Source organism: Balaenoptera acutorostrata, chromosome 18 (assembly GCF_949987535.1).
Source record: "Balaenoptera acutorostrata chromosome 18, mBalAcu1.1, whole genome shotgun sequence".
Lineage (NCBI taxonomy): Eukaryota > Metazoa > Chordata > Mammalia > Artiodactyla > Balaenopteridae > Balaenoptera > Balaenoptera acutorostrata.
Genome location: NC_080081.1, coordinates 8,195,881 through 8,221,431, shown reverse-complemented (window position 1 = coordinate 8,221,431; position 25,551 = coordinate 8,195,881). Strand labels below are relative to the sequence as shown.

Here is a 25,551-nt window from a genome sequence, read left to right as displayed (position 1 = left end):
CTGCTGTCCTCCTTTGGGAGTGAGTGCCATTTTCTGGGAATCCACAGGGGCAGTTGCATTAGTGGAGGTGGGGAGCAGGACGTGGATGGTCAATGGTAATCTACAGCCCAGAAATGGAAAGTATGGTTGGCTCAAAGGTAAAGTTTATATGAATTAAGTGAGCATCATAGATATGAAATGGTTCAAGCAATTTATTATGAATGAGGCTATTCTCAAAAGTCTAGACAGAGGAAGATATGCTACCACTCTCCCTCCATCCAAGTCCTTGGTTCTGCAATCCTTTGCAGTACAATGCTTAGCATCATATAACTTAGATTGAAGTTGCTAAATAAGATGAAAACTATTTATTGACCTAGTGAAAAATACTAGTTTTTGATCTGATGGCATATCACTTATAATTACCACAATGTAAAGTTTTTTTCCCCCACTCTGTTCTTCTAATAGGAAATGCAGTTGATTCTTATTTATTTGGGGAATGAATATTCTTTTTTGAGTGTACTCATCTCTTTTCTTGTATTCTTCTAGTTGACCTATTTGACTCTTGTCTGCTTATTAGCATTTCATCTATAAACACGGGTAGTAGAAATAGAAAGAGACGAAACTTAAGTTATTTAAGTGTGGTACATTTTGTGGCAAATACAAAACAAAGGTTTTTGAAAAATAGGATGGCATTATTTGATCATTAATTTCAATTATGCTGTTACCTATTAGCACAAACAATTAAGAGCTGGCTGACACAGGAACTTAACAAGAGGCATAAATATCTTTAGTGAGTGGCTGCACACAAGGCTTACCTTGCTCATATGCAAAATATTCATTTTAAGTTACAATAGATTGTAAGGTCTAGTTGTGATCAGCAATTCAAGTTTATTATCAGTTAAAAGGTTAATTCTTTCAACAGCTAAAGGAATATATCTTGAAGTCGGAAATTTATGACATAAGCCACTACTATCTCATTGGATATGCAGGGTAATCACCTCATTAAACCTGTAATGTGGAAGAGATTCACTTCATGTTTCCTCAAGGTCAAAGGCAAAGGGATAGACAAAGTATAAGAAGAAGGCAGTTAAGCAGAATGCTCAACTTGACATGTTATTATTTTTGTATATTTTGTACCAATAATATATCAGGCGAAAGAGACAAGTTACTTTCCACCATTTAGGACCAGAGGGAAAAAATCAGGTTATATGATCCGGAGCCTACAAGATTATAGCTGAAGTGACTTCAGCAAGTCTTAATGACTTAATAAGTCAAGAGATACTGATTTATTAGTGGTTAGTTTACATTCTTTTTTCATTTTGACTTAGAGAGGAACATTTATTGAACTATTTATCTACTATGCCAGGCACTGCGCTATGATGATTTTTCACCTGCTAAGTTATTTGATTCTTCTAATAACCTTGTGATCACTGACAAATGAGAACATTTTTTAAAACATTCATTAGTAAATGCAGTCAATATTGATAGTAGATGTAGTCAGTATTGATCAAATATTGGGTTATTGATTATAATATGCAGATACAGATCTAAGGAAACGAAGAACAAAGAAAGAATGGACTAAAGAATGACTTCAGGGTGCTTTCCTTGACATCAGATTTAAGTCTAAAAATGTGTAAATTGTTTTTGATAGTGCAATACAGCAAAGCAGCTATTTGGTGGTAGTCATTAGTTTAATTCTCTTGTAGGATTATTAGCAGTGCTCTGTTTCATGTAAAGACTCTCTCCCTAGTGATCTGTCTTGTAAATATGTATTTTCAGCAACTAAGGAAACCAGGCCTGGTGATTTTAATACCTGCCTACAAATTCTCTGACTCTTCCCTTCAAAAATTAGAGCATCAACATCACTAATTATTAGAGAAATGCAAATCAAAACTACAATGAGGTATCACTGCACACTCATCAGAATGGCCATCACCAAAAAGCCTACAAATAATAAATGCTGGAGAGGTTGTGGAGAAAAGGGAACCCTCCTACACTGTTGGTGGGAATGTAAACTGGTGCAGCCACTATGGAAAACAGTAAGGAGGTTCCTTAAAAAACTGAAGATAGAGTTGCCATATGATCCAGCAATCCCACTCCTGGGTGTATATCTGGAGAAAACCATAATTTGAAAAGATACATGCACCCCAATGTTCATAGCAGCACTATTTACAATAGCCAAGACATGGAAGAAACCTAAGTGTCCATCGACAGATGCATGGATAAAGAAGATGTGGTATATATACACAATGGAATACTACTCAGCCATAAAAAAAAGAATGAAATAATGCCATTTGCAGCAATGTGGATGGACATAGAGATGATCATACGAAGTGAAATAAGTCAGACAGGGAAAGATAAACACCATAGGATATCACCTATGTGTGGAATCTAAAAAATCATACAGATGAACTTACTTACAAAACAGAAACAGACTCACACACCTAAAAAACAAATTTAAGGTTACCAAAGGGGAAAGGGGGTGTGGGAGGGATAAATTAGGAGTTTTGGATTAGCAGATACAAACTATTATATATAAAATAGATAAACAACAAGGTCTTACTACTGTATAGCACAGGGAACTCTATTCAATGTCTTGTAATAAACCATAATGGAAAAGAAAAAAAAATACAAAAGGTAGAGCATAACTCTGCTCCCACTGGGTGTGGGCCAGACTTAGTGAGTGAGGTGAAAATGGTGGTGTGTGACTTCAAAGATTAGGTTGTAGAAGGCTTTGCATTTTCCTCATTGCTCTCTCGCGGATTACTCCCCCTAGAGGAAGCCAATGGCTATGTTGTGAAGATACTTAAGCAGCCATATGGAGAGATTGACATCATGAAGAACTAAGACCTTCTTCCAAGAGTCAATGAGAAACCGAGGCTTCCTGCCAACAAGCATGTGAGGGCACTATCTTGTAAGCCGATCCTCCAGCCCAGTCGAGCCTTCAGATGAATGCAACCCTGGCTCCTCTCCTGACTGCAACCTTGTCAGAGACCTTGAACCAGACCACCCAGCTAAGCCACATCTGAATTCCCTCCCCACAGAAATGGCGAGATTGAAAAAAAGTTTATTGTTTTAAGCCACTAAGTTTTGAATAATTTGTTACACAAACAACAATAACTACTTAATATGCCAAGAGAGACGATATACATGTCAGCACAAATTAACTGTGCTATCAGAAGGAAACAAATTGTTTTTGCTCAAGAAGACAGAGCCGAATGTCAAGATTGCATGCTTTTGTTTTATTGGAGAATGCAATCTGAGGGAAGCAAGGGTGTGGGGGAAAGGAAAGTGAGACAAGGAAGACAGGAAAAATTTCAAAGTGGGGCCTGACAAAGCTGGCTGTAGTTTCTCAGGATGATGCCGTTGGTTGCTCAGTTGCAGGGGATGTCTTTAGAGAGGTGGTATGGAACCATTCTGTCTTGGAAGGGTCAAGTGGGGAGGAAGGGAGAGGAATTTATCTGCTGGCTTCTTCCTGTCTGTCTTAGGTCAAAGTACTTCCCATGGAGCATGAACTCTCCACATTCCTTGGTAGTATTATTTTGTCACTCTGGACAACAACGCAAAAGCCCTTCCATGGGTCTCATCATGTTGGATCTGGGTACCGGGACTGTTGTAGTTCTCGCAGTGATGAATGGGATATAGCCATCACAAAGCCTGACTCTTACCCTCTAGAGAGGCTAAGAAAATTGATAGTGTCAGGAGATGAGAGGAAATGACCACAGAAAGGTGTGTATTTAGTGGAGCCATTCCTGCCAGGAGAGGAAGCAAGTGGCTGAGACCCAGGGGGGCATTTGGGCTGGGAGTACCTGGGATGATGCATAAACTGGCCTGGTATCCAACTCAAAGCACATTATATTTGTGAGGGGGCATAAGCTCATCCTTGCAAAAATAGTGTCTTGTAGTGAGCAGAAGTCCAGGCTCTGGAGTTTGAATCCCAGCTCCTATACTGAATAGTTATGTGACCTTGGGCATGTGGTATAACCTTTATGGTCCTCGGTTTTCTCATCTTGACAATAGAGATAATAGCAGTACCTACCATCTAGGGAAGAGTAAATGAGTTAATAGAGATACAATACATGCCACAGTGTCTGACACAGCGTAAGTGCTAGATGAACATTAGCTATGAGCCAATATTACTGCCTACTAGGGGCTTAGGCATATGAAGAATAGACAGACAAAAAACAACAGTATAAAACATGAAACTAAAAAGTGAGTGGACAAAAACACTTACAGTGAGTATAGGTCAAAGCCAGATGAAGAATTTTGCATATAAAAGACAAATTAACCCCTGAGTGTTCCTGTTAACGTGTAGTTGAGAATGCAAACGTGGTAGATTCCTGTGATTGTTTCTGACTCCATGATGGCTGATTAGTTGAGAATATAGAAACAGTAACCCATTTATTAGCTACCATCCATGTGCCAGGGATTGTTTCAGTTCTTTTACACGTTACCTGATTTGTACACACCAGCCAAGGGGAAACTTCACATCTTTCCTGCTCTCTAACTAAACTGGTTGGACTTGGGATAAAGTCTAGTTCAAAATCCTGAAATTAAAAATCAAGTAAAGAAATAAATAGGAATCTGGATAAATTTACCAGATTGGCTTTAAACTACACAGTTCTCCGTCTGAAGCAAGCAGAGACAATAATATTTCCTTGAGGAAACAAGGTTGATAAAAAAAGAAAATTAAGTTGGCCTGCCAGTCACATCTAAAAAACTGGAGGCTAGAGTCAGGAATGAAGAAGAAATCACATGTATCAGTTCAACAAATATTTCATACCAATGCTCATTGCATACCAGGCATTTTGCTAGATTCAGGGTCCTCAAATATGAAAGCCAAAAGTTCTCGACCTCATTATGGTCCAGTGGGGTGCTGAAGATTAATTTAAAAAATGACTATAATTCGATGACGAGCTGAATAATAAAATATATGTGTAGAAGTTTGTAGGGACTTCCAGCCATGAGAGGATAACTGATGTGGGTCTCATCTCCCTCTGCAATCAACTAAAATGCTGGTCAATATGTAGGAAATCCGGTTTTCAGATATTTGACAGTAGGCAGCTCAGTCCTCTGAGGTCTGAACAAGGGAAACTGAGAGTGTGAGTCCTATAGTTGTCCCAGACTCCTGCCTGAAAACACTTTCTGGACCTTGGTACAGGGAGAGGAAAACACAAGCAGAACATACAGGTTGCACTTAGCTGAGAAGACAGAGAAGGAAGGAGCTGGAGTTTGCAGGACAGAGGCTGGAGGGAAGGGAGTTGCTCAGAGAAAGAGCTGCAAAAATCTGCATGGGATGCCCTTGGTTTTTGGCCGACCATCAAACCTCATGTGCACAGGATGAAACTCTACGAGGCTGGGCAAAGGATAACTACCACGGGGCTGTAACAGAATAAGTCCCAGAGCTGACACCAGGAGACACCTAATTTCTGACAAGACAGATGGAGAGACCTCGTGGAATACTTGGGGCATTCAGTTGAGAGCCCAGAGGCCATGCCTTAGAAGAGACTCCAAAAGTTCATGCCTCAGAAGTAAAACCGCAGAAATGAAGGCTACTGTAGACATGCTGCTATAACCCCTAAAAACAAGTACCCAAAGGGTCAAGTTGATATCTAACTTAAATAACTGCCCAAACAAACTCAACACTCCTTAAGGAAGATAACAAGATACAATAACATAATAGTCACAAAATCCACCATCCAGTGAAAAAGTATTGGACATGAAGTGGAAAAAATGTGGCCCATTGTTAGGGCAGAAATAAGTCAATTAGAAATAGCCCCCCAAATAACAAAAGATAGAATTAACAGACAAGGAGTTTAAAACTGCTGATGTAAATATGCTCAAAGATTTAAAAGAAAACATAAATACAATGAAAATGAAAATTCAAGATATAAGAAGAACCAAGTGTAATTATAAAGCTGAAAAATACAATATCTGAAATAAAAAAATTAAGTAGACCAGTTTACCAGATGATTAGATGCTGCAGAAGTAAAGGTCAAAGAGTTTGAAGACAGCAATGCAAACTATTCATACTCAAGCACAGAAGACAATGATTTCTGTAAAGATCACAAATCTATGGGATACATTTCAATGTTGTACCCATTGTGTAGGTGAGGAGGCTGAGGCATGGAGAGATGAAGAACTTGTGAAAAGGCCACATAGTAGAAAGTGTGTTTGTGTGCGGGGGTAGTGTGTTGGGACATAGGGTGATAGAGAGAGAGTGCAGAAGGGACTTAGGAGAAATTAGAGAGGAGGTAAGTGTTAAGTGCCCTTGGTCTTGAGGGACTATTTTGTCCACCAGGAAAGGGAGGAATACCATTCAGGCTGAAGGAATAAGCACAGATGGAGGGGGCTGGAAATGCAGAGGACTTTTTTTTCTCATATTTTAGTTTTCCCAGATAGTTATTTAGAAAGCCATGAAGATTTAGTAGAGAACTTGGCAGGTTTTTCTCAATTCAGTACATGTGTCTTGTCTCTTTCTGCTCTCTCTGTGTGATGTGAACCTTAAAATATTCTCTTGGCATCCTATACCCCTCCATTGAAAATGCTCAGTGCAAAGGGAGTAGGAAGAGTAGGTCAGTCTTCCTTCTTCTGCTTCTCTCGCTGCTGTAGTTGCTGGAGGGTTCGTCATGTACTTTTGTCCTCATTACCCAAACCTCAACTTGTATAAATATTCTCACATGGTGGGTCAACTATTGAAGAATTTCCATGCTTAACGTGACTCCTTCTAAACCCAGAGGAGGAGAAATAGATTTTATATGGTTTTTTTTTTCTCAACTCATGTTTTATTTTTCTCAGTTGAATGTTTATAAAATTTGTAAATCAGAGATAATATCATAGTTTTGATCTCACTCTTCCAAATTTCTCAGAATACATAAAATCTATTACCACTTGCTGTGGACTGAATTGTGTCCCCCTCCAAAGTCATATGTTGGAACCCCTAACCCCCAACATGACTATATGTAGAGATGGGGCCTTTAGGGGGTAATTAAGGTTAAATGAGGTCATAATGAAATGGAGCAGGACCCTATGGTCCTTGCTCCCCATGTTCTCTGCCTGCCTTTTGTCTGTGGAAAAACTTTAGCCAAAGAATAAGTTTAATCAGAGAAGTGAGAAAATGCAAAAGCAAAGAAAAGCAGTCAAACAGGACAAAACAGTAATAGTCTAGTCAGTCAGCAGAGTCAAGGACCTTTAGTTCCTCCTCAAGGGCTATAGATATTATTCTGAGCCATGTCCTGTGAGCTGTTTGTAGATACCGAAACCCTTCACCAGGTGGAAGAAGTTAACTACATGATGACCAGGCTGTAGCCATGACATAAGCTGCTAGAATTTTGAGAATTGACCTCAAAAAAATGGGAACAAACCGACCCTGGAACTGAAGACTAACCGTACCTAAAACAATCAAGATGATGCTGGTCAGACCACTGATGACCAATTTCAAGATGACGGTCGGAGCTGACTGTGCTGCTTCTGCATGTAGCCTCCTCCCTCCGTCTATAAAAGCTCTTGCCCACTGGTTGCAGGAGGGGAGTCGGCCTTTGGACAGGCGTCCACCCTGCCCCCCAACCCAGTTGCCAGCATCCAAAATAAAGCAAACTTTCCTTTCCACCAGCCTTGCCTCTCTATTGGCTTTTGAGTGGAGAGCAGCTGGACCTCACTTTTGGTTACAATAAGGGTGGGGTCCTGACCTGATAGGATTAGTGTCCTTATAAGAAGAGATACCAGCGAGCTCTCCCTTTCCCTATTTCTCTCTCCTCTCTCTTAACCCTGGAAAATGGAGATCCCCCACACCCCCATCCGCATTTTCTATAAGGGGGAAACAAGGATCAGGGTCGTTCAGTAACTAGCGGACAAATGGCAGGAGGTCTGTTGGAGTCCAAGGCCTGTGCTTTGAGCCATCATGCTACACTGAGTCATAACCATGAATCCCAATTTTGGAAGCAACTTTTCATTGTCTGCTGTTTATTTGCAGCTGCCACCCCAGGATATCCAGCGTATCATGCTTTGTGTTTGCAGGTTTCGTGTAGCACTTGGAAGCCTGCAGAGACTGATGCTGTTGATATATGTCATCTCCTCAGAGTGCCAGCTTGGCCAAGCTTCCTCGGATGCAAACGATGCACACGCAGCCTCTGACAATCCCATGACAGAGTGGTGAGTAGCGTGAGACAGCCATTTGTTTTGAAACCGATCTCAGTGCTACAAATGCTTTGTCATCTGTCTAAAACCAGTGCTGCTTTGGTAATCAGACTGTCATTTCTTTTTAAGGGCAGCTGGTGACACACACCTACCACTGCAATTACCTGTTAATTTCAGTGGTGACATACATAACAAGTGTTCTTTGGTCAGCACCGCATATAGTAGAGACCCAAATGAAACAAAGAGCTGCCAACCCGCAGATAAAAGGGAAAGATGTGGGGACATGAGACAAGGTGCCTATAAAGCTATTTTGAAGAGCAGAGCCTTTTCTGTTAGCTAGGCTCTAACTAGCTAACCGAAAATCTTCCAAAAATCGCATGCAAACTCTTGTGCGTATGGACCAATGTACCTTTCTTTCTTTGGTTCTTAAAGCCGTCTGTAACTCATGAAAGGTAAAGAACTCCTGCTTTAGCAAGGGGAGCCATGGATTCTTTGCTTGTCACATCTGAATTCAGATTTTACTTGCCAAACTAGAGAGGGCTGGCAGCAGTTACTAGTTCCAATGACAGACATTTAGAGAGAGGCAGCCTCCATTTATCCTGGAACCAGAAAAGGCTAACATTTTAAGACTAGGTGCAGTGACAAACATGAGCCCAGCATGGTTCCCACCCTTGGATGCGTTACATCCTGTGATGTCATAGCCCTTATGGAGCAAATTTGAGACCTATTTCAAGACTGTACTTTTAATACCTTTATAATCTATAAATCTATGCACTATATACATAAAAATACCATGTATATACTTAAAGACTTCATACACACACACACACACACACACACACACACAGAAATATATACTTAGGAAATTGCAGTTTTGTGGAGTCTTTTTTTTAACCTCTTCTATTGGTTTCAAAACTGTGCAAAATGCTCTGGAAATTCTACATTCCACCTTAGGAAACCGATGGCTTGGGACTTGGCTATAGAGTGTCAGGCAAGGGACAAAAATGTGAAGTAACCAGTTCAAAGTCACCTCTTAGGTCTGGGATAGAGCCTCAGCTGCCTCTGTCACTGACATTGTTCATTTACAAGACAAGGTCGGCCCCCTCGGAGCTGAACATTTCACGGGACCAATGTAAAATGACACCCGAAACGATGGCCCTTCAGCTCTGCCGATGCCTGAGCATGTGTTGTGCATTGTATGAGAAGTTATTTCTCCTAAGGACCATCTTTAACTTAAGCAATATGTCCTGAAGATGTCTTACAAGGGCAATCAAGATTTAGCCAGGGGGCTAAGTAGGAGAAAGTTATAATGTACAAGGTGAGTCTTTGGAGACTCTGAAAAACCCATTAACGGAGAAGTTATTAATGTCTCTTTTTATGCAGCTATAGTGCAGAGGCAGACCCCAAAGAAACCAATCCACATTATGAAACATTTCACAGAAATCCATTTTTAAAAATAGGAGAATGCTATAAATGAAGGCTTGAGGTGGGAACTGAGTATGAGCCTGGCCTCCTGGGCCGGCTGTGGATTTTCTGAAGAATAAAGGGAAATTCTCCTTTAGCCTTTACTTTGAGACAAAGAAATTCAACGAAATCTCCTCCTGTAAAATTTGATTATCTTTTTTATCTTCCTTGTTCTCATGTTTAATTTTCTTCCTTTCTCTCTTGTACTTCCCCTACCCAACCCTAATACCTTCAGGCCTCTGTTAACTTGAATTTGACTTTAAAAATATCAAATTATTAAACTTTCATTAGACATGGATGTGATTTACAGTTAAGTGAGTTCCTCTAAGAATGGTAGAATATGACAGAATATAATGGTGGAATATTCATCCATGAATACAATGTCTCAGAACTATTATCAGAGGGAATAAACTTAGATACTTTTTTCTCCCATATTGGTGCCAGATTTGCATTCATTTTCATTAGACTAAGAGTTCTTTGTCAACAGAAACAGTGACTTATTCAGCTTTTTTTTTTTTAAAAATTTTTATTGGAGTATAGTTGATTTATAATGTTGTGTTAGTTTCAGGTGTACAACAAAGTGATTCAGTTATACATATACATATATTCATTCTTTTTCAGATTCTTTACCCATATAGGTTATTACAGAATATTGAGTAGAGTTCCCTCTGGTATACAGTAGGTCCTTGTTGATTATCTATCTTATATATAGTAGTGTGTGTATGTTAATCCCAAGCTCCTAATTTATCCCTCACCCCATATTTCCCCTTTGGTAACCATAGTTTGTTTTCAAAATCTGTGAGTCTGTTTCTTTTTTGTAAATAAGTTCATTTGTCTCATTTTTAAAAATTAGATTCCACATGAGTGATATCATGTGATATTTGTCTTTCTCTTTCTGACTTACTTCACTTAGTATGATAATCTCTAGGTCCATCCATGTTGCTACAAATGGCATTATTTTGTTCTTTTTGAACAAAAAGAACAAAATATTTTGTTCTTTATTACTCGGCCAATATTACTTGGCTGAGTAATATTCCATTGTATATACGTACCACATTTTCTTTATCCATTCGTCTGTCAATGGACATTTAGGTGGCTTCCATGTCTTGGCTATTGTAAATAGTGCTGCAATGAACATTGGGGTGTATGTATCTTTTCTTATTCAGCTTTATATACCTTCCTCAGGGCACAGACATAGTACATAGTACATGATCAATAAATACTGGTCAGATGAATAAATTCTAGGTCCATTAAAACTTTAGTTCAAACCATTACACAGTCAGAGACTTCCTTCTATAGGCCAGACCCTCTGCCAACTGCTGGGTCTTCCGAGATGATTAAGATACTGTTCTTACCTTCAACAAACTTAGGGTCTGGTGGTGTCATGGGGAAGAGGGCGCCAGTCTGCCAGTGGTGGGTTCAGGGGGAAAGAGAGAATACAAGCAGGTACTCACCAGATGGACAAAGGAGGAAGGGCATTCTGGAGAGAGGAAGCAACAGGACCAAAGGCAGGAAGGACAAGGCAGCCCAGCGTGGTTAGTCACTTGATTGGCCAACATTCCTGGTGACCATGGCAAAGACTAACATGGAGATGGTGAGTGTGTGGGGTGAAGGACTTGAGGATCCTTGAACCATGGCCCTAATACCCCTCATGTTCTGCTCAGGTAATGGAATGCTCTTGAATAACATCTTTTTAAGCAATAGTATGCACACAGACACCACAGAAGTGCATGAAACAATGGAATCAACTTTAAGCAAATGCTAACATGTTTCTTGAGTCCAATTCTCTCAGTTCCCTGGGCACAGTGATAGGTAGAAAGAAAAGTGAAAAACCAAATAAATATCACCAAATAAAATTTTAAAAATCTTCACTTGAATTTGTTCAATGTCAGTCCAGCTGCCACTACACAATTTTGTGCAACCATAACATCTTTAAAGGCAAACCCGGAAGGGAGTATCTTCTGGAAGGAGCCTGTTAGAGACCCAGCAGCTGATGCCTTTGTGTAATGATTCATCATGACCCGCTCACCCTGGTCAGTTATCTTGCTGCTGGTTTTAAGATGCATGACAGTGTGATCAGGCCAGAGTTTAGCTGTTTGGTCTTTGATAAATTACTGATTATTTTCACTTGTTAAAATGGAGAATTGGAATAAGTGATCCTTCTAGCTCTCAAATTCCTGGACAGAAGCAATTTCTTATTTCATCCTCATTTTTTAAAATCCTTTACTTCTCATCTTTATATAGCTGGGCAATTTGTCTTATACTCCAATTTTTGTTTTCTCTCTCTCTCCTTCTTTGTTTCTCCCTTTCTTCGACTTTAATTTTCTTTCTTGGACACAGGAAAAAAAAAAACAAACAGAAACTTCCCTTTGGTTATAACTGAAGTTAAAACACAGATATGAGAGAGATTATTTTTAATACTTTAAGCTGTGATGGAAAGTTTAAAAAGGATATTTCTGACTCAATTGAATTTTAAATCCTACTAAGATGGGTTTTTTACCTTTTATTGAGAATCTGATAAAAGCTCTTTGCACCTCTGCTCGCCCCCCACAACTTTGCATCTAATAACAGGAAACCATCTCTCTCCCAAGACCCACTCAGGGACCTCAGGTTAGGAATGCTTTGTGTATCCAGGAATCAAAGGTGGGCCAGGGGTGGAGTTTGTCCATGCACACGTTGAGTTCACTTTAGACTCAACCTGCTTTCTTTTTTCTCTTTTGCTTTTTCTAACTCTCCTCCACAATCTCTAACCCTCACATGGGGGCAATTCACAGTTTTGTCAGCTGGCCGGTTGGAAACAGCACGTGTGCCGTCCTGTGTGCTCCTTGGAGAAGGGCCATCGCCTCTGCCGCAGGCCACTCAGCTGGGAAAGGCCTCCTGTGTATCTCCAGCTGCAGGGGAAATGCAAACCATGTTGCTGAATGCCAAGAGAGGGACGGAATAATAATAAAATGTGACCGGGAGTGCAGCTATGGGTAGAGCTCCCCCATTTCACCCCTTTTTATCTTATGAGGTATCTTAAATTGCTGGCTCCGCATTTTATAGGATGATAAGCCAGAAGTCTCAGATTCTACCTGCTGTGTGGAAAAGATGGGGACGGCTAAGGTGGATGTGTGGTGGTTGTCTGGCACAACAATGATTCCTCAGATGGTCATGAGTGTTCTGGCTAGATGAAGTTTGCAACCTGTGGTTTTAGATACGGAGGGTTGACCAGCAGGCTGTGTTGAAGTGATAGGGCATGATGGATGCGTGCATGTGTGTGTGTAAGTGTACGTGTGTGTGACTCGTTCATGAGCTAGGCCCTGCCTGCTGCTGAGGAAACTGGGTGAGCCCTCTGCATCTTCATTTTTAAATCTTCAAGTAAAAAAAAAAAAAAGAAAAGAAAAGAAATTAAGATATTAAAATAGCATCCGACATCACTCAAACATCTGGTTCATCAGGATGATTTTACGAGATAAAGATTTCTTTCTTATGAACTAAAGGGTTTCATTTTGCAAGTCCCAAATATCAGCTATTAGCATTGCTTGCATCACACCTCCTAATGCTCAAAATATTGCAAACAGGAGAACAAAGTCACTTTCTGTTAGAACAACATCCTTGCGAATACTACATGTCATAAGGTCTGGGGCAGGGGTACTCCTCAAGGGTTTCAAATATTATGACTGAGGGAAGATTCTTTTTTGATTTTTCACCCTGGGGAATGGTGTGACTCGTATTCATTCTGCAAGTTTTACTTTTTGATTTTTAAATGAAGTAAGAGTTCCCACATGCAGGCTTGTATTAGAAGAAGGAATTCTAAGAGGTCAAGTGCACTCCTGTTTGGGCTCTCAAGGGGTCCCCCACAGTGACCGTCTGGATTCTGGGCCGCTGAGTATTTTTAGATGTTCCTTTCAGACTTCCTGCTGTGCCACCTGCAAGTTTGAATGGAGGAATCATTGATTTGAGTCATCAGAGATCCTCATCTTGGTAACCTCCTTCAATCTCAAATGGTCACCACTTTCGCTCTGAGCGCCACCATACTAGCAATGTGATGGGAATTATAGATGAGGGGAAAAAAATGTTCTTATCTCCTGCTGTTGCTTTGTCCATTCCCCCAAGATGATTTTGGGTAGTAGCCTGCTGTTAGCTGGGCTAGGCAGATTTGTTGTTGTTGTTTAAAAGTACTTACTTAGAACAGGAACAGTAAGGGGCTTAAGCTGCTTCACCTTCCAGTTAACCCACCATATTACCTTCCTATTGCTGCTGGAATAAATGACCACACACTTAGTGGGGTCAAATAAAAAACAAATCTCCACTTTGATAAGGAAATACTTTGTTTGAAAAGGTTATTGCAAGGGGGGTGAAGGGACGATGGCAATAGGGAAGAGTCTCTGGTTGTGAAGGTGCAAGCATCTCCAACGTCAGAAAAAAGCCTTCTCTTATTATAAATAAGGAGGAGTGAGCAGGGCTAGAAAGAACTGGATGTGGGAAGTGGGATGAGCAAGGAGGGTGACATGATAGGACAGCGGATCAAAGGATGTTTCTCCCTGAGGTCACCCTATTTTTAGGCGGAAACATTAAGGAGAAGCTATATGCCGGCTCTGGCAGAGGGTGGGTCAAAGTTCAGGGCTCTGGAGGAGGGAGAGAAACTTAAGTGAGGTTTGGGTAATAAGAATTTTGTTCCACTTGGCAACGTGGACAAAACAGCTCAGCTAATCATTTATGAGGCAAAGGATGGGGATTTGGAGGGTCAGCATCCGGCCTTGTATTAGGTAAACAAGGGGGGCACCCATTGAGTCTTATCTAAGCCATGGGGAAAATGGGGTTGTTTGCAGTGAGTCGTTTCTCCAAGCTCAAAATGGCAGAGGGATTGCTGAATGTTGACTATTTTCCAGGATTACAGGGCTCAGGTAAAATTTGACAGTGGAAGTGACTTAAAACAACACACATTAATTATCTGACAGTTCTGGACGTCAGAAGTTTGACGTGGGTACCACTGGGTTAAAATCAAGGTGTTGGCAGGGCCGTGTTCCTTTCTGGGGGCTCGAGGGAAGGATCTGTGTTCTCTGCTCTTTAAGCTTCTAGAGGCTGCTGCATTCCTTGGTCTGTGGCCCCTTCCAATCTTCAAAAGCAGCATTGGCTGGTGGAGGTTTCCTCACATCGCATCACCCTGACACTGAACTTCCACCCCTCTCTTTCACCTGGATAATCTCCCTGTGTTAAAGTCAGCCAATTTGCCTCTTGATTCACTTTGCCACATAAAGTAACATATTCCCAGGTTCCAGGAAGTAAGACTTGCACATCTTTGGGGGGCATTATTTCGCCTAGCACTGTGCATATCTTGACTAATTCTAGAAGGAACAATAAGCTCATCTTTCAAAATACTACTTTTTTAAGTACTTATAATTTTTTTGGCTTAAGTCAGTAGCTCTCCAATGTTTTCATCTTGGGTCCTTTCTCCACTCTTAAAATTTCTTGAGGATCCCAAAGTCCTTTTGTTTGTGGGTTATATCTATTGATATTGACTGCATTAGGAATTAAAACTGACAAAATTTAAACATATTTATTTATTAATTCATTAAAACTGTCCATCATAAACTCATTAATATTATTAATATTTTAATTAAAAATAACCATATTTCCTAAAACAAAATTTTAGTGAGAAAAATGGCATTACAGTTTTGCAAATCTCTTTAATGTCTGATTTGATAGAAGACAGCTGAGTCTCATGCTTGAGTCTGCATTCAATCTGTTGCAACATGCAGATTTGTTGAAGTATATAAAGAACATTCAGCCTCACACAGATATGTAGTTGAAAAATAAAGGAGCGTGTTAATAGCCTTTACAGGTAATTGTGGATGTACGTCTTCGATAGTGCACTAAAATTTGACAATTAAAAAAGTGGTATTTTTTTACAGGTTAATTGCAATGTGGAATATAAAAGCACGACAAGGTTTTGTGGTCTATAACCATAAAATCCAGTGGTCTTGCACTTTGAATACATCTTTTAACCGTGAGTGACTTTCTAATACCATTCATTGGTCATTAGGAAAAATTGATTCGCAGAGTTATGAAGATCTTCCAATTGTCAAATTTTTAATACAACATCAAGAAATCATATTTGTTAATATCACGACTAAGTCCATCAGAAAAATCTTTGTGTTGGCAAGCTCCCATTGACAATAGAAGTTTTCTAGATTTCTATTTTTCTCTTGAAAGGTCAAATGTTATCACTGGCAACAAACCTGCCTTTTTCCTTGTCTTGACATTTGCACTCATGGTGCGAAAGCAACGGTGAGTGAAACTGCTGGTGTCTGAGCAGAATCATGGCTGTGACGGCCACGCGGACCGGCAGTCATGACGTTCTTCTCCACCCACAGTCACAGTGAAAACAAGGGGACAAATCCAATTTCACTTAAATAGGCTCATGATAAAGCAGTAAAAATTATTAATTGTATTAAATATCAACACTTTAGTACATGTTTTAAAAAAACATTCCTTGTAATGAAATGGCAAGGCCGTACATTGGCATGGCAAGGCTGGTCTGTCTTGAGCCAGCAACGGTGAGGCGGTCGTCAGCTCTGAGGTCCAACTTGGTGATGCCCTTGACTGGGAGTCATGACACCAGGCGTCTCTGAGGGGCCAAAGAGCAATCTCCCTGGAAGGAACGAAGGACTGTGTAGACAGGCTCCTTGGTGGAGGTGCCTTTGAAAGCGTTGCTGGCAGCATTTCTTCAGGGAAGCTCCTCTGAAAGTTTAGGTTTTCCTAATAAAAAATAGCTCTTGGGCTAAGGGGTCTTTTCTGTTTTGCGCCTTCTCCGATGTCCACGTAGTAGCCTGAGAAGGCTGCAGGGCTGGACGTCACCAGGCTCGCATCTGCTCCGACCAGCCCACGCAGAAGGCAAATGCTACTCGCTCCGAGCAGTACATGCAATGCAGCCCCGAGGGAGTTTATTTCTTCCAGCAGCCAGGTGTTCGGGCCCCAAGACCTCTTCACGAACCGGAAAAATAACAGCTTCCTATTTGTCTCTCTTCAACTAATCTGAAATTCTTCAGGCATTATCTGTAACCGCTGAGTCTTAATGCTGCCTTTCAAACTAATCAGCTACACGGGGCAGATGTGCTTGTCTCCTGTGAATCTCTCGTCATTTATAAGTGCCAGTTTGTAGTTTTTGTATCATCTCAAATGTCAGGGCTCTGGCATGAATCTAATTTTAGTGCCTTTCTATCTTTCCTCCATTGTTTATAGAAATGGCAGAAACACCCCCCTCTTCAGTAAGGGTATGCTGAGAATTCCTTCCCATGTGTCTTAAAGCTCTGAGTTCATCTGGCTCCTGGAAGGCTTTAATTTTTTCTTTTTAAATCTCAAGGGAGATTATCAACAAGAGGAATTTGGTTGGTTCCTACGAGCGGATGCTGGAATAGCAGGATATGCTCTATTGTACAGTTTTCTCATGCTTTCCAATTCTTCACTATTATGAAGTCGTGAAGTATTATTAAACTGTAATTAATGAGCTGTTTGGCTTATAGAATGTTATGGTCTGCCTGTAATTCGGCTTAATCAAATAGTGCTTTATTTCCTCTTATAGCTTGAAGTCTAGGATGGTCTGGTGGTTCTGTGTTGTCCCATGTCCCACCCTTACCTTCCAGCTTTTGTCTTCTTTTTGCCTCATGGTTGCAAAATGGAGGCTTCAGCTCCAGCCTCATAGTCACGCTCCAGGCTGAGGGAAGAGGAGGAGTCAGCAGCCTGCCTCCTTCAGAGGCTTTTGTCTGTTCTGATTTGGGAGAGGATGACAACTCCAGGGGCTACTGCCTACATCACCTGGGCCAGAATTATTTCGTGACTCTGTTCCCCACTTATGCACCCCCTGCTCACACAAGGGAGGCTGTGAGACTGAGAATTTCTAGCAGGATGTATCACTGCCCTGAATGAACCTGGGATTCTGCAGTAAGCAATTGGAAGAATATTTGGTGTACTATCCACCAAAGATATCTATCTTAATTCTCTTCTGAGTCTCATGATCTCTTCTTTCATTTGGCCCTGCCTTTGAGTAGTCTGATTTCTAGTTTCTGATACATGCAGCCCTAGACTCTCCGTGTTTTTCCCATTAACCTTATGCCGTTTCTCACTCAGAGTTCCTAACAGGTGGCATGTAACTCTGCACAAAAACCTCAAGTATATTGACTCCATCATCAAGGTTGTGTGTTGCAGTGCCCAAACTCAATCCATGGCCCTTCATTCTGGAAACTGAGACACGTTCCAGGTTTGTCTCATATCAATGAGGCTCCAGTTTTCTAGTCTTGGTTTCCATATTCATCCTCAGCATCTGGATTTTTATGAGATTTATCCCCTTAGACCCTCAGTGCTTCTACCACCCATTCTGAAGTCAGTTTTGTTGTATGGACCATTGGAAAGTTAGGCATCCCATGACTGATAGAAAGTCTCAAAGCTTTAAGCAGTGGTCCTCCCTAGAGATCCCAAAGAGAAGAAGTCCTGCCAGGTGTTTTCTGTATTATGTGCATAACCCCTGAGTGAACTCCAACCACATTCCCTGAACTTAATGTACTTACATCGTCAGGGGAACCTGGGAGTGGCTCAAATTGGGGATTTTCCCTCTAGTCATTGCATCTATTCTAATATGACCCGGGGTCAGGGGGAGGACGGATGACATGATTTGGACAGGAAATCTGAATTAGTACTTTTCTTTCCAAGTAGGATGACTGCTGGGGAGAAACTTAGGGTTCTGGAGCCGGAAGGGGATCTGGACACCGCTAGTCAAATGCCTGTGTGTTTACAGATGAGGACGCCTTGCCTCGGGGAGAGTGGGTTATTAGAAGTCAAAGTCATGTTGGTAATCAGGGCAGATCTGGGCTTAGAATCCAAGTTTTTTTCATGTTGGTCATAGCGCTTGGCCCTTACGTTAATTTTTGGGAGAAAAGTTTTATCTTTCTGCATCTGTCCTCTTTATTTAGGAAGGCTGGAACTACCAAAAGCCTCCTGGCTAAAAGAGCAGTGGGTTACTTCTGAGACGCCCAGGCCCCGGCACCAACAGGTAGAATTGAAAATTTCTGTGACGACATTAAAAGATCTCAATTAAATCTTATATTTTCTATCACGATGAGCACCTAAGTCTCCCCTCTTTCTGCACGTAAAAAGTATTTTGTTACTACAGATTATATCATTGCGATTGCTTTATATAATTAACCTGGAAGAAAAAGAAGTGCTGGGTTTCAAAGTCATCAGAAACATGTTTAGTTGACCTTAGTGACTTACTTTATTTAGTGCAAAATAAAGTCCAATATACAGAGAGATCAATCACATCACAGATTTTCTTAATTGCACTTTACTCTTGAGTGCAATTAAAAGCATCAGTGCTGGACTTCCCTGGTGGCACAGTGGTTAAGAATCCGCCTGCCAATGCAGGGGACACGGGTTCAAGCCCTGGTCCAGGAAGATCCCACATGCCGCAGAGCAACTAAGCCCTCGCACCACAACTACTGAGCCTGCGCTCTAGAGCCTGCGAGCCACAACTACTGCAGCCCACGTGCCTAGAGCCCATGCTCCACAACAAAGAGAAGCCACCGCAAGAGAAGCCCAGGCACCACAACGAAGAGTAGCCCCTGCTCGCCACAACTAGAGAAAATCCGGGCACAGCAACAAAAACCCAACGCAGCAAAAAAAAAAAAAAAAAATTAATTAAAAAAAAATAAAACATTGATAATAAAAATTGAGCTTTTTTTTTTTAAAAAAAAGCATCAGTGCTGCACTGTTTAATGCTTATATTCTAAGGCTTCATTAGCAGTTCGTATGGATGGAGTTCTATGTTTGAGAAGGTGCTTTTAAAACATCCAGAGACCTGGTCTCACTTCCTTTTTCTATACCCGCCAGATTCCGGATTAATTGGTCTCAGGTGTGTGCTGGGCATTGGCATTATCAGATGATCAGGGAGCAAATAACAGCAACAGCAACAAGACAGACTCCCCAGGTGATACTAAATTGCAGTTAGGGACGAGAGGAACATTTTTATGTGTTTATCAAGACATGGCTTCAATTGAAGTAACCAGTTTTCGTGAACTTTAATATACATTTTACTTTTCTATGTGAAATGTTATGCATGGGTCATTTTGTCTGATTTATCTGAAGATATACTTATGATATCTATGATAAATTTAGATATTGTGCTCAATGGTATCTCATCTATAATCATGGTTTTGTTATAACCATGCTTTAGGGCAAAATCATCCATCACACCCTATTGAGGGAAAGCTGGTCTAAGCAGAAGAAGAGGTGGTCAGATCTCATGTGTCATCAAATTATTCTAATCATTATTTAACAAAAATAATTAGTTCTCTGGCAGGTAATGATAGTTTCTCCTCAATATCCATTCTCTCTTCTTCTTTAATCATGGAACTTTCAAATGCTAGCTGGGCACATAATTTCCCAGGACAAAAACGAAATTCCCCAATCTCTTTCATTATATTTTATACGGCCATATAATTAAATTCTCGCCAAAGTGATGTGAGCAGAACAGGAGCAGAAACAGTGTGGGCGCTTTGCAGGAAGCATCCTTAAAGGGAGGGAGCATGTACTCTTGCCCTTTCCACTTCCCTTCTGGCTCCTTCCCTCTGGACATGCTGGAGCTGAGGCTGCCATCTTGATCAACAAGGTCACTGCCATGTGGTAGGAACGGCCGAGATCCTAGTCCTAGTGGACCCATCGCACTTTGTCTACAGGAGAGATAAATCGGTTATTTTTTGCTTCAGTCGCTGTTATTCTGTGTTTTCTGTTTCATTATACTCAAACTGAATTTATCATCCACTCTGAATCATAGCTGGATGCTCCAGTGCTGATCAGGGGAAGAGCGCATTGAGCAGAACATCTAAGTGCACAAATGTATTCTGAAAGCATCAGGGCCCTAAGAAAGCCCATTCAATGCCACTGATACTTTTTCAGAGTCCCTATCCTTCGTTCATTCTCCAGTCTGTTTTAATTCTATTTTGGCTTCTCTAGTTGTTTTAATTTTCCTCTTTCCATCTTGAAGAATTATAATCAAAGTTGGCAAAACCAAGAGGCAGAAGAGGTGGTGAAACCTGCTGCCTCAAGTACGTGAAATGGCTTCTTGAAGGGCCTTAGATACCACTTCCTCAAGGCCAACACCTGTCATGTGGGTTCTGAGCACAGTGTGTCTCAAGAATAAAATTATTAACTGAAGGACTAGGATTGAAGATGAACAGAAATTCTTTCTCAAACTAGGTTCAGCACGTGAGTCCCTAAATGGAAGTAGACCACTGAGATTTTAGTACATGACATTAGTGATTGCACAGTGGCTTTGATAAATCAGAAAAATTGTGTATGGAAAGCAAAAGTATTGACATAGGGACCAATATTTAACTCTGTTAGAGGATATTGACATTATATACAACTGTGGCAGGAGAATAGTCAGTTCATCATCAAATCATTCACTTACTCTCATTGCACAGAAATCAAATGTTTGTGATGTTGGGATGGATAGACTAACAGCAGAAAGAGGACTAAGTGGTCTTCGGTACCTTTCAGGTAGTTATTCAAGCGTTTCACCTACTAATCTCTTACTGGCTCCCATGGAACCTGGTACATGTGATATGCTCAATTTGTATAGACATACTAGATGAATTGATGAATTACAGAAAATGCTTGTCTCAGAATTTATAAAAAGGTTGAAATCAACAGAGTGGTCAAGATGAGCAAAAAATGTGTTATGGGGTAAGAAGAGTGGGTTATATAAGAAATCATAAAGTTTCACACTCAGTTTGGAGAAAGAAAGTTTAAGGCATGATAATGATTTCAAAGCATCTGTCTACATGAAGCCTGAACAAATTATTATGAATTAAGATGCATCACAGATTTCTTCATTTACACCAGATAAGGTAAATTGGAAGACAGCACATGGTGGAAGAAAAAAATAAGAAAAGGATTTTACTTTGAATTGAATTTTAAAATTCAAAGTGATTAATCAAATTATTTTGACAGTGAATGATTCACAGTTGACTCAAACCTGTGGCTGAGGTAAACAGTCTATTACAGAGAATAGAAGACAGCGGAAACTATTTCATTGAAACACCTGGATATGTGCTCAAGTTTTACAAATACATGAGAACCTGCAAAATTCTTCTAATTTTTAGGAAAGTCAGAGTAATGACTAATTAGATCGGGAATTTGTCTCTGTAGTAAAAGATGATCTCGACAATAGATGGAAATAATGGAGTTTCTATTCTAAGAAACATTTTCCCCAAAGCAATCTTGCCTTTACCGGGACTAGGTTAGCAAATTTTGAAGGTATTCCCTTTAGATTCTCAAAGAGTAGTGAACTCGTGAATATGAAGAAATCGCAGTTTTAAACTCTCAGATAAGGAAGCGATAAGGGTAATGGGCTTGATGACATGCAAACCCAGCAATTGCACCTTTGATTTTATTTTACTGAAGTGAGCAGAAAGATTTTCTTGCCTAACCAGACACAGAATTTAAAAACTTGAGTCAGTTATTTAAGTCGTATATATTGGAAAGCCTGTTTCAAGGGCCACAGTTTAGCTTGACTGACATTAAACAGAGATTTAACGGCATACTTTTCCTTTTTAAATTTTGTTCTGCTGTATAATTGAAGACTATATATGATGACAACAAGCTGATTTGTTTTCGAAAGAGACAAAAGCAATGATCATGTTCTGCAATTAGAGATGTGAATTGATGAATAACTATCTGGTTAATCTCCTCCCTGTGAGCAATTGAATGGACAACATTTTAGGCCTCTCTCCTTTTTAAACCCAAACGATAGGAGTCTTTCTCAAATCTAAGCAAAGTCATAGACACTACTTCCCCCCGCTTTTTTAAAAAAAAACCTCAAATGATATGGTTCTTTCTTCACTCATCATTATACTCTGTCCATATAGTCGGGCCCCATACGAAAGCTTTCTTTCACAGATATTTCAAACTTGTTTGTTAAAGATGACTTGTAAGTCTTGCTTACCTAATCGAAGAGTCTCAATAATTTGTAGAATTGTCAGACATGTTCTAGGCAATCAATTATTTCTATTCTTTACATATTAATGTAATTTTAGAGTAAGCAGGGGAATTTTATTCCTAGTCTACTTTACCGAAACAAGAAAAGTAAGCTATACCATTAAGCTTGACTAAGGATACAGAGATTTAAAATTCATGGTAGGTCATCGATAGTCTTAAAAATGGTTTAGATGTATATGGCTCCCTTGTACATCAAACATAATTGTGGAAAACTGAATGTCGACATTATTACAGCCATAGAATTATTCATAACTGGAAGTCACTTAGAGATTGTCTATTTCAACTCCACATTCTAATTTTAGATTAATTAGAAGTAATATTTATCTTATTACAGCTTAATTTATATTAGTAAATGCTCATTATAGAAAATTTGAGAAACACAGAAAACTGTAAAGGGGAAACATCATAGAATCTCACTATACTGAGATGCTGCAAATATTTTTTGTTTGTTTCTTTCCTCTTTCTCTCCCTTCCTTCCCCCCCATTTGCAGCTACATTTCCAAATCACTATCCAGAAAGTTATCACACCTCCACTGGTAATAACTTTGAGGTATTGTACCACATCTCTCCTGACAGTATTGGTATTATATTTGGAAATTTAATAGCTCTGAGTAGTATTTCACAGTTGGACAAATTCTTTAACTACTGGTCATGACGCATTTTTTTTTCAAGTATTTAGCCATTGGAATCACCTCTTTCGTGACTTTCTGGTTATGTTTGTTCTCCAGTCGCCTATTGGAACCTTAGTATTTTTGTAATTAAATTTGTAACTTGTTGTATGTGTTGCATGCATTTTGCTAAAATTGCAAACATCTCAGCTGAGAGGGTATTTTATTGTCCAAGCAATCATGTCCTCTTTCATTGTTCTTTATAAAATACCTGTTAGCAACCATCACTTTGTAGTCTTTCAAAATTTTGTATTCTTAAAAATAATTTTCAGGGCTTCCCTGGTGGCGCAGTGGTTGGGAATCCGCCTGCCAATGCAGGGGACACGGGTTCGTGTCCCGGTCCGGGAAGATCCCACATGCTGCGGAGCAACTAGGCCCGTGAGCCACGACTACTGAGCCTGTGCGTCTGGAGCTTGTTGTGCTCCGCAACAAGAGAGGCCGCGACAGTGAGAGGCCCGTGCACCGCGATGAAGAGTGGCCCCCGCTCGCCGCAACTGGTGAAAGCCCTTGCACAGAAACGAAGACCCAACACAGCCAAAAATAAATAAATAAATTTATTAAAAAAAAAAAATAATAATAATTTTCAGTTCCAAACTTGAGATTTTAGTATGTTTAAGCTATACATTGAGTTGTGAGGAATCAATGTCTTCTGTCTACATACCCAGGAACATGGGTACATCTGCTGATTTATTCAGATTTTCTTTTACAATGTTTAGACATAACGGTAGAAAAAAAAAAGACATTTTCTCAATAAAGTACCTAGAAAAAAGGTCAATAGTTTTCAAGCTTTTGTAAAAACTACAAATTTTATTGAAAAATTATTATTGGTATATTGAAAGAACTATTGATTTTTGTGTGTCTGGTGTATATCCACTTTCATATGAATTAGAAGAGGTTTTTCAGCTTATTTATGTAGATTCTCTAGATATACAGCCACATCAGTCATTAATAATGATACTATTGTCTCTTCCTAATTATTGTCATCTGTTTTGAGTTTCATTGTAGCATCTAGAACAATGCTAAGACAGAATGATGATTATAACCTTCCTTTGTAGAAGGTGAGTCTCATTGACTTAATAACAGCAATGACTTTTGTTGTGAGATTGTTACTCTGTCTCATGTTTTTATTCTTAGATTTTTTAAAGCTTATAAAATCAAGAATAGTGATTGGACTTTATAAAATATCTTTTTCAACCAAAAATTGAGGCGACTACAAGGTTTTTCTTGTTTGAGTTAATAATATATTTCAATGCTAAAATTCTTAATATTAAAACATCCAAGCATTTGTTCTTGATTTTAGTGGACTACAAATTTGTTAGTATTTCAGTTAGGATTTTTTTTATATACATATGGAAATAGATGAGACTTATCTCTAATTTCTGTTTTGTTCATTATCAAACTTTGGTTATGAGGATTATGGTGGATTCATAAAATAAATTGCTCAACTTACCTTTTTTCCTAGGTGTTGAAAAAGCATATAAATGTCTAGAATCATCTAGCATGTTAAAGGTTGAAATAATTCACTCATGTGCCCAGAGACACTAGAAATGGTCTTTCCACATGCATTCTTTGTTTATAGATGTATTCACTTTTTCTACTTCCTTTTAATTGAGTTTGGCTATTTTATATTGCTCCAGGGTAACCTCCATTTCTTTGAAATAAATCAAATTATTAACATGAAGTTATACAAAGTATTCTATATTTGTTATTTCAACTTTTTCTTACTGTTTTTGATTTTTTTTCTTAATGTGGCATTTCTATTATTTAACTTATTCCCTAAGAAGCAACCTTGGTACTAATATATACTAATTTTAACTTTTCCCTGCACTCATTTATTAATTCTTTCTTTTCTATTCACAAATTTATTATATTCTGGTTAACTTATCTTTAATATTTTAAATATCTGCTTCTTGAATAAATTATACTAGTATTTTTCTATTTAAAAAATATCATAGCATTCTAAAGTTTTACATATGCCTTTGGTGGCCTCTTCATAGTTCTATTTTGTAATATTTTTCTCTTTTTCTTTTTTATCTTTTATTGTCTTTGAATAATTTTTTAATATACAAGAATATTTTTTGTATTACATGAACAAATTAATTTGTAATATTAGTTTTATAATTAGATAGTCTGGCCTCTATAATTATAGAATTGAGATTTATTTTGGCCAAGTTTAAGGTCAACTTGCCAAATTTCTATTGACAATTTTTGGTAGAATACAAAGATTGATTTAGTGTGATTAAAATTAAGGTATATGACTACTGTCTCT

The 25,551-nt window shown here is 39.3% G+C and overlaps 1 protein-coding gene across 2 annotated transcripts in view; it reads left to right on the top strand.

The window, feature by feature from the left end:
• ERCC5 (ERCC excision repair 5, endonuclease) overlaps window positions 1-24,963 on the top strand; it is a 266,206-nt gene extending 241,243 nt beyond the window's left edge. For both annotated transcript variants that reach the window (XR_009005888.1, XR_009005889.1), the window contains exons 17-18: window positions 7,996-8,130; window positions 23,555-24,963. The gene's annotated coding sequence lies outside the window, so the exon portion shown is untranslated. The remainder of the gene's footprint in view (window positions 1-7,995; window positions 8,131-23,554) is intronic.
• Window positions 24,964-25,551: the final 588 nt, after the last annotated feature.